Source organism: Clarias gariepinus, chromosome 25 (genome assembly GCF_024256425.1).
Source record: "Clarias gariepinus isolate MV-2021 ecotype Netherlands chromosome 25, CGAR_prim_01v2, whole genome shotgun sequence".
NCBI lineage: Eukaryota > Metazoa > Chordata > Actinopteri > Siluriformes > Clariidae > Clarias > Clarias gariepinus.
Window position 1 is genome coordinate 6876245 of NC_071124.1, and position 10724 is coordinate 6886968.

The window sequence follows — 10724 nt, forward strand, 5'->3', positions numbered from 1 at the left end:
TACCGAGCACTGTGCGCTTTATTCACCTCTCTCTTTCTTTCCTTTTCTTTTTCTCATTCTGTCTCTCTTATACTGTATAATGTACTTAAAGGGAAATGTTTATACAAGCATTTGGGGATCACGCAGTTTTTGTTACGCAATTTATCACACACACTGAGTACTTGTGAGCCTGGTTGTTCATGAAATTATCTAATCAGCCAATCATGTGGCAACGGCGCAATGCTTAAAATCATGCAGATTCGGGCAAGCAGCTTGGGACAATGCTCATACTGAATTAGATTATTGGGGGGGGGGGGGGGGTGGGTGACCTCAGTCATGTGTATTCGGTGATAGACAGCCTGGGTTTGAGCGTTTCTACTGATTATTCTCCGAAAACATTCTAAGGTGTTGGCTTAGAATGATGCAATAAAGTAAAAAAAGCCCAAAAACAATGAGCATCATTTCAATGGATGAAAACACTTTGAAGTCACACACACTGGATGAAGTCACACACATGGTAGAGTCAGAATTTACCACCAACAGCAGGGTTTCATGACTCCCAACATGCTTTGCGGTAACAGTCCAGCCTGGTGGAGGTGGTGTAATGGTGTGGGGAATGTTTTCCTGGCACATTAATATTTGAATGCCACAGCCGGTTTGAATGTTTTGATGGTGAAGAAGGCACTAGTAGGCACAAAGCAGCCACACACGGTTCGCAAGATATAAGCATTTATACTAGCTGTGAGTCCAGCGAGTGAGTGTGAGTTTAGGGGGCGTGGCTTAGCCCCATCGTCATACAACAGGCCTCATTGCACAGCTCACTTGCACAAAGACCATGTTACAAGATCCTTGAATTGACTTAAATAAGGAATTCGGAGCCAGATATCTCAGAAACCGTCAGTGCTGAAACACTGAGAGCAGAGATCTGGCTGACTTATGGTTTTTAAAAAGTTATGCAGGGGTTTGTGCAAGACTGCGCAGTAATCAGCAGTTTAGAGATGGAGGTAGTTTTTTACTGACTTACTGTCTGTACATTGTAAAAAGGCCGATTTTGAAGAAATTATCAATTGTTTTAATTGAATTATTTATGATCAACATAATCTTTTTTACAAGAAGTTTTGTAAATTTCGATCCCAGAAGACTTAGGGCATGAGGCTGGGTACATCCTGGATGGGGTACCTATCCATCGGGCAATTTGGGAACGCCAATTAGCCTAACCTGCATGTCTTTGGACTGTGGGAGGAAACCGGAGTACCCGGAGGAAACCCACCAAGCACAGGGAGAACATGGGAAACCCAAACCCTGGAAGTGCAAGGCGACAGTGCTAACCATTAAGCCACCAAAAGACATGCAGATTAGGCTAATTGGTGTTCCCAAATAAGCGATGGATTGGCACCCCATAAATGGCGTACCCCACCAAAGTCCCCTAAGTCTCCTGGTATAGACTCCAGGAACGCCAATCTTGCGACCCTGTATACAGATTAAACTGGTGTGATTCTCAAGCTAAATTTCAGCAAAGTATTTCCTTCTTTTCCCACTAGAGGGGGCTATTGGTTAGACTTTTGCAATGCTTCCAAAAGTACCCAGTCCACTTTATGGTCTTAGTACCACTCACAAAAGAAGTGTTTGTCTTAGAGAATTTAAAACAATCTGTAACAAATATTTTTAAGCAATCCAGTGGTTATGCTGTTTAGTGTCAAAAATTGACAGCCGAAAGAGTTCAAAACATTAATTTGTACACCTGATACTGGTCAGGGTATCAGACAGCACTGGGTAGTGTTCCATGGGGGCAACACTACCCTCCATGCTGGCATGAAGCACAGCGGTATTTACAAAACAAACTAAAGATAAGAATAGGAACGCTTGCTTAACAACATGATAACATTAAATCTGAAATAACAAACCTAATAAAAACCTGTTAAAATAAAAAAATGCTTAATTTCTGAAAACATTTTGAAAGTTGCATGGTTTTTTTTTTACCACTGACAATACCCATAAATATGAAGAAGACATGATGTTTATATTATTCCCAGGAAATCAGCATGTCCATCATTTATCATCCTTTTGGTGCACATTCGGAGCTTTTTTGAAGCCATCAATCCTTAAATGCGGCCGCAGTTTGCATCATGTATGCAGGTTTTTTGTTTCTGTTTACCATATGGTAATGTGTTTTAGATCCATGTCCTGTCTTCTGCCTGGTTCCTCTTAATGTTCTCACATCCTTGTCTATTGTTTGTTTTGTAAACTACATTCCAGAGAGGCTATGGACTTACATTATGGGATCCATGGTAATGTATAGAACTCAAAAGACAACCAAATCCTATATGAGATTCCTTTACAGTACAAACTGTACCTTTAATTGTCCTGTTGTTCCAGCAACAATAGAATGTATTAGGTTGCTGGTTAAAGCAAAGAAGAGGTAGCAAGTGGCGTGCATAGGAGTAATGATTTCTGCACCAATGTGTATATCAAAAACAAGTTTACATTAACCCCACGACTGTGGTTTCCATATCCAGTGCTTACTTTCACCATAATGAGATCATTCTAACTGTTATTCTAATATCAAATTACTGTTTAACATGCAGTGCATCTCAGTATTATTGTGTAACGTTAGACTCATTAGAATGGTATTTAATTGGAATATATTGTAAATTGGGTAAAATTGCAGGAACTGTCGTTACATGTTGAAATAAATTATAGAGATCTCTGTTCAGTAAAATACTTTTCTTCTAAAAGTGCTAATTGGTGTTCCCAAAAATTGGCCGTAGTGTGTGTGTGTGTGTGTGTGTGTGTGTGTGCGCCTTGTGATGGATTGGCACTTTGTCAAGTCTTCTGTGCCTAAGTCTTCTGGGATAGGCTCCAGTTCCCTGTGACCTATACAAAGGATACGCGGTCTAGAGGATGAATAAATAATTGACATTAGGTTGTAAAACCTTTTAATTCAACTCTCCTGTTTTCACTGTTAAGCCTTGAAGGAATGAAGAAGTTGTAGGTATTACAGTTTAAAGTAAAACCCCAGTTGCCTGTTACCTCAATCCTGCCCACGAGGGCTATTTATAAACTGACCGGAACAGCAGCTACGCTGCCTGCTTTACCGCTCCTGGAATATTGATCCTTTCCAAAGGATTTCTGGCTCTCCACCTTTCTAAAATGTCTTCAAAAGATATCCTGAATGCATCATACTTAAATTCAATCCGATCATTTCATTCATGTGAGGATAGACATCCATGAAGGTTTAAGGCCGGACCGAACCTCAATAAGGTTACAATTACTGCTAGATTCTGTATAAACCGTCACTTTATCCTATTTGTACTGACATAGGATGCAATATTTTGAACAATAGAGCCATGCCAGGAGACTTAGGCACAAGCCATAAACTCAATCATGCACTACAGAGTATTTGAGTATTATGCATTATGGTTATCAGACAACGGCCTGTGGGAGGAAACCCACCAAGCACAGGGAGAAACTCCATGCTACTGCACTAACAGCGCTAAAACCACTGGTAATGTGTATTATATAGTTGTGGTTTCTTACTGAAGTTGATTGTATGATCAGTTTTAAATGTGGGTTGTGGCACACAGCTGTTCTCCTAGCTTTCCAGTACTGCACTAAATCTTTTAAAGGTACCAGACTAGCCTACTTTCGCATATAGTACGAAGCCAAAAAAGGATTTTATTCCAGGGATACAAAGTCACAGCCATAGACTCATCCAAATTTCTTTTCCATATTTTTGTCCTTTTTTTTATAGGTTCATTTATGCATTAATTTATTGCGATTAGTTAGTTATTATTTATCAGTTGAGATTTGTAAAATGATTTTAATATAAAATAATAAGTACTGAGGCGGCATAGTGGTTTAGTGGTTAGCATTGTTGCCTTACACCTCCAGGGTCCAGGTTTGATTCTTGGTCAGGTTTAATTCCCACCTCTGTATGCACGGAGTTTGCATGCTTTTTGGGTTTTCTCAGGGTACTCCGGTTTCCTTCCAAGTCCAAAGATAAACTGGCATTCCCATATTACCCCTAGTGTGTGTTGTGTGTTCTGCAATGGATTGAGACCCTGTCCAGGGTGTACCCCTTTCTTTTTCTCGTGCCCTAAATCTACCTGGAATAGGCTCAAGGTCCCCAGCAACCGTGTACTGGATAAAGTGGTATAAACAATGCGTGAGTGAGAATAACTTGCTTTTCATCATTTACTTATTTTAGGGTCAAAAACAAATGAATGATCTTAAATGACCAGGATATATCAAGACTAATATTGTTTAGCTAGTCGCAAGATGAGTGTACAGTAGATCAAAGATTGCTATTGATTGTATAGTTGGTTTCTAGACACACAGTAACTCGTTACTGTTGTTACTGTTCTTATGTTCTGTACATATTACGAGTATCTGTACTTTACTTGAGTAGTTTTATTAGTGAATACACCACCGCATCCTACAACAAATATCTGTACTTTCTACTTTACTACAATTGTGTATGGCATTACACTACATAACCAGACTGATGTGAGGAATTTAAAGCAGGAATATTGCCACCTGCTAACTATATTACGTGATTTGCCTTCCCTCCGTTAAACGCTCACTATGTAGCAGGTGTTTTAAATCAAAAGCAGTACCTTCTTGAGTAAATTTGATGCCAACTACTTTTCTACTTTATTATAAGTAGAAATGTAGCTCCCTAACTCTTTTTCTTGCCTCCTGGAACTGAAGTTTACATTCACAGTCCTTTTTATCACAAGATCCAACAGATTTGTCCTTTTTCAACAGAAATTGGCAGCTCAAAAAACGTTGACGGTGCTCTTTCATAGTGGATATGATGGAGATCCTGACAACATTTGCGACATGAGATTAAAAAAAAAAAAATCTTTAAAAATCTTTATCTTACTTATAAGTAAGCTGAGAAACTAACTTTTGGAAATAAAATCTTGGATGCTCCAACAGTGCAAAGGTTGAAGGCTGTACTCTGTGCTCATTTCATCCCCCCAGTCATGAGAAGAATGGTCTTCATGTACTGTAGCTTTCAGTTCAGAGCATTCAGAAGAGGTGTCAGGTTGTTTCTTATTTACTTCAGATCAGTTGCTATTTTATTGGCCAAAACCTGTAACTTGTTCTAACTGGTTGCATCTCTTGCCAGTGATCTTTGCACTCAAAAATATGAGAGCGAGCAGGAAAGCTGAGCTCAAAAAAAGGGCCGCAAGTGCATCCAATCTCCGATATGTGAGAGCAGGGTACATGGACATGCATTTAAGAACAAATACGAACAAAATAACTTGGCATGACAGAAGACGCAATTGAGCTTTTTTTCAACCCCCAAGGAACCACGTTTTACCAACAATCGCAGAACGCTGGTCTTCTGATGGTCTCCAAGAGGTTAAGCTTATTCCCCAGCCATTTCTGCACCACAGCTCCAGTCACAGGCTTAGCCACTGTACTAGTACATTTAGGTTATCTCAAGGTTCATCTGTTCCTATTCACTTCTGTTTTTCCTTCTTGCTTTTACACAAACCCTACTGTACTCTCTAAGCAGCTCTCAGTGTACTCTCCTGTAGTTTCTGTTATGGTGGACACAATTCTAAACCAAGGTGTATAATTAAAGTTGCTGTCTGGATAGACACTGTACAGTATACCAGAAAGTTGTGAAAGAAACCACCAGATACTTGGTTTAGCCTTATTACAACTTAAAGGGATAGTTCACGTTTTTTTAAGTCTGGCAAACTTCAGGTGTATATGAGCACATTATGTACGCCTTGGTCGTGGTTATAAATTTTCCTGCTCCGCACACTGACTGTGAAATGTCACAGAAAACAATTAAAAAAATTGGGGCCAAATTCCACAACCCTTGTTCCGTGAAAACATGCATTCTAAAGTTCAACTGCGATTTATACAAAGCTTCTACGGTCCAACTGAACTAAATCAAGTGGGGGTCTTTCAAAGGTAAAATGGATTCAGTACAAATTTATCTTTCATTTCTTGGAATTAGATGTATGGATAGTTCCAGTTAGCCATGCGGTTATCTCTTTTTGAATCTTAGCTAAACTTTGGGATGCATTTTTGCAGGAAATGAGGGTTGTAGAATTTGGAGCCGATTACTTATTAAATAAAAAAAAAAAATTGGTGATTCTAAAGTCTGTTTAAGGTCCTCTGCAAAAATTTGCAGGGGACCCTCTAAGCAGGATTTATCGGCATTAATTTAAAAATAATAAATATTGGGTCAGCCCTCAGCGCCCCTACTTGTCTGGGCGTCAAGCAGCTGCCCGCATGGCCAGGCAACATGTAGTGCCTCTCTGTTTGAAAAAAACACAACCTATCAATTTAATGGTTATAAACTATCCCAAGCTTCTTCTTTTATCATCAGGCTTGAATAAAATCAAATTTATTGGAGATCTTGTTCTGGATAGAGATCTCGTTCTGGTTGGAGATCTCGTTGCATGGATGCCCCGTGTGGTCTGCTTGGGATGCATGTGGTAACTGGGGACTGTTCCACTTTTCCACGAAAATGTTCCTGGGCCTTGGCTGTTGCTTACAGCTGTTCTTGTGACTGCAATCGCTCGATAGTTCAGGACTGGAATTTCCTACAGTCAACCTGAGCCTTCAATAACAAACTTGACTCCATTACCATCAAACTTAAAGACATCAACTCTTAAATTTCATTTCCAGCGTTATCACCCAAATGAGGATGGGTTCCCTGTTGAGTCTGGGTTCTCTCCAAGGTTTCTTCCTATTGCCCTCTCAGGGAGTTTGCCACCTTCTATCATTTCTTTTGATTGTGTAAAGCTGATTTGCAGCATTAACAATTGTTAAAAGCACTATACAAATAAAATTTAATTGAACATAGTTCCCTTCGGTCTCTGATTATACCCCTTACTCAACTTAGGTTTTTGTGTTGATCCTTCGTATTCAACTTCAATCAGTCTGGTTCAGTTCCAACATAGCACGACTCTTAGCCTGAGGTCAACAGACTGCCTCTGAACTGAGCTCGCCTTCTGAACTTCTGCTGTGTCATGTTTAATCTTGGCACACGAGCTTTCCCCAATGTCACTGATCCCGCCCCAGGCTTAATGTACACTATACCAATGATGTGGCTCTGCCCTCAGGTCCAGATTCAGTTCAGTGTTTCTATCTTGTCACTGTCTCTATCCCTATCATGTTTCAGTCAATGGCAAAAGAACTGTTGCTGATGTTCATGTCTATGTCATATCCCTGCATCTGTTTCATGCTCATGCTTCACCACAGGTGCTGGAGTTTCACTACGTTTCAGCCACTGGTTTCCTGTTTTTGTCATTATTGTCTATTGATATTCTATTTCGACTCTTATACTTTTCCATATTCTTCCTTTCATTGACGAATAAGAGCTAGAACTCTCATCTTGCAGTTCTAAGTGCCACAGTCCATTCAGACTGATTAAACATGGATAGCCTAAGCAAAAGAATTTTTCTATGGCAAATCATGGAATTTGATGAGGAAGAACTGTACACAATGAATAACATTATTTAACTTACCCTACCTTTAGCTAAAATTCAAACCACTGGTTAGAATGATTCCTGATAACATAATCAGAGTTGTTATATCACACACCACACTTCGCTAAGGGTGCATTCAGGTTGTTTAATAAGGCATGGCCGCAAATTAACATGCTGCAGTTATGGGTGCAGTTATCTCGTGATCACTGTGGCCACATTAAAAGGCTAAGGCTTTCAAATATTCGCCCTGAGGCTACAAAACCGTTCCCACAGCATAACGAACAATCGCAGAGACAGAACTACCTTGTGGGAACGACGTTCCTATTTATGCTGCAGCGCAAAAGTATTTAAACTTTCTGGAAATTGTTGTATTTGTCTATATATCAAGTGATAAATGAACATACACTTCGTCTCATGTTTACTTTAAACTTATTTAAAGTACGTCAACCTATTTCGAAAATAATTACTGTTCAGTATAAAAACCTAAGGAATCCATGCCTAAGCATTTAACATGGAGGTTTTAAAGGCTGCAGATAAAGATATAGTCCTTATGAGGACACAGTTGAGTTATTACTGGCTTTTATTTGTGAAATATTAAACAGCCCCCATAGACTGTCAGTATGAAGGAAATGCGAAAAACAAAAACACACAAATAAGTTCTAAGAATGTTATAGAGTAATAGATTTTAAAAAATCATTATACTTATGAGGACATCCTTGTACTACAAGGTACTTGTGAATAAGTGGTGAGAAAGTGTACACTTTACGACAATACCCAAGCATTATGTAGACAGGACCATTTCTCAAACCCCAGTGCAAATACAAGACAGAGACTGGAAAGGGAACCCACATTGAGGCCATTACTTATTTTGTGACACAGACTATGCCAACAGTGAAACATGGTGATGGCAGCATCATGCACTGGGGGTGGTTTTCATCCTCAGAACCTGTTTTTTTTTTTAAAGAAAATTTCGGATTTACAGAAGAGCAACCTACATTTTATGTTATTTTACTTATCACAAAGGCTCTGAGTATCTGAGTCAGTGAACTGCCACTGCATTTAAAATTGTGAGAATACCTTTCACTTTAGAAAGAAGGCCCCAGTGAGGATTGAACTCACGACCCCTGGTTTACAAGACCAGTGCTCTAACCACTGAGCTATGGAGCCTGTCTGAGAAACACGTTAAGTTGTTAAATGTTGTCATTTGTATTTGTATATTGAGTTATTTTCTTTATTCTTCTTTATTCTTGTCAATCTGAAGAAAATGTGAAAATTAAGACTAATGAGTTCTAAAAATGTTACAGATATAGTAATATGCCATAAAAATATACTGTATATACATATGAGGACATCCTTGTAGGTACTTTTGGGTAAGTAATGAGAAAGTGGACACTTTACAACAATACACAAGCATTACGTAGACAAGACCATTTCTCAAACCATAGTGCAAATACAAGACAGAGACTGAAAAGGGAACCCACACTGAGGCTATAATTCATTCTGCAAGGTCAAAGTTAAGTAATGCATCAGACAACAAGATGAAATATAACAGGATAAGTGTCTCAGCAAAAAAAAATACTTTGTGTGTGTGTGAGAGAGAGAGAGAGAGAGAGAGAGAGAGAGAGTTGAGAGTAATTTTTGAAGATTTGAAAAGCTATTTGGAGTGCCTACTTAATACAGACCGTAACTGAATTGACACTATCCCTACAGTGAAACATGGTGATGGCAGCATCATGCTCGAGGTTTTCATGCTCGGAATCTGGGTTTTGAAGGGAAAATGGGTGGAGTAAAACATAGTAAGGATATTTCCATCTACAGAAGAGCAACTTACATTTATGTTCCTTATTACAAAGGCCAGTAGTAATCATGACTCCAGTATCTTAGTCAGTGTGCTGCCACTACACTTAAAATCAGGAGAATTCCTTTTAGTTTCAGAAAGAAGGCTCCAGTGAGGATTGAACTCACGACCCCTGGTTTACAAGACCAGTGCTCTAACCACTGAGCTATGAAGCCTGCACGCTACCTTGCTGGAACCGACACCCATAGGTGGTGTCTCGAAAAGTGAAGTTCTGCTGAGAAATAAATTTAGTTGTTAAATGTTATTTTTATTTGTTTTTTTTTAATTATTATTATTTATTTTTCTCCCTTTTTCCCCACTGTTGTGGGGGACGGAGTCTGGAGGTTACAGCTCTGGGTTGGTGCCTATAAATAATAATTAATTTAAATTTAAGATAATTCTGAGCTAACTGCTTTAAAGGTAAAAAAAAAAAAAAAAAAAACCTAGCCAAAGCAGGTTTGGCCTGACCAAGTGGAATTCAGATTCATCCATAACCGTAAAACTGTCCCTACACATCAGACGAAAACAACTATTCTATTGGTGCGTATCTGTTGGATTTTAATATTATAATACAGTATTATAATATTAGGAAATAAGGTTTATTAACTATACAAAGAGGTTAATAGCAGGTGATAATGCTGCATGGGTTCGAGAAAACAAGAAGGAATAAAAGAAAAGATGTAGGATAAGGTAGTATAAATTAACTTTGGCAATTACAGTAGGTAGGCAGTATCTTGTATTTTTTTCTAGAACCACTAAAGCATATTGTAATAATAAAAAAATGTATGTATATGAGATGTATGTACACATCGCTTCAGACTGTATTTTTATTGTAAACTAATAGGCTTGTTAAGTAATTTTATATAAGGTTATATAATTCATTATCTGTCAGCAAAGATTTAAAAATAAGTTAAAGTAAAAATATTACTTGCATATGTAATTGACCTCTTCAGACTAGTACTGGGGATTATTTTCACCCATTCTTTCTATCAGCTTTGTTCCAGCTTGTTCAGGGTTGTTGGGTGATTAATTTTTTTAACAGTGGCACTGATTCAAAATTTTTGACTGAGATCTATATGTTCACATTACCAGCCTATAGTGAGTTAAATCTATCATTCTTTTTTTTTTTTCCACTGTGACACAGATTGGATTTTTAGGACTGTCTGAATGCACAAGTCATATGTTTTTTGGATCAGGTCTGAATCATTTTCATATTGATTTGATTTTTCAGATTTGATACATATCCAATAGGTGTTTGTGTGACTTGTATCAGAATGGGGAGATCGGAATTCATGCAAATTTTGCCTCTAAAAATACATAGACCGCTGACATGGTCAGTCAGCACCGGCAGCGCTCTGAATTTTTAGCAGTGCTAGCAATAGCTTCTAAAACAGCTAAAGCGAGGGACCTGGCTTTTTTTCTTCTTCTGGACCTCAACAAATACCTCA

General features: G+C 38.5%; 2 non-coding genes across 2 annotated transcripts; both read right to left on the bottom strand.

Annotated features, from left to right (window-relative positions):
- Positions 1-8533: 8533 nt before the first annotated feature.
- Positions 8534-8606, bottom strand: trnat-ugu (transfer RNA threonine (anticodon UGU)). Its single transcript has one exon. It is a non-coding gene; the product is annotated as a tRNA-Thr (tRNA).
- A 773-nt stretch (positions 8607-9379) lies between these two features.
- On the bottom strand, positions 9380-9452 carry trnat-ugu (transfer RNA threonine (anticodon UGU)). Its single transcript has one exon. It is a non-coding gene; the product is annotated as a tRNA-Thr (tRNA).
- Between the last annotated feature and the right edge of the window lie 1272 nt (positions 9453-10724).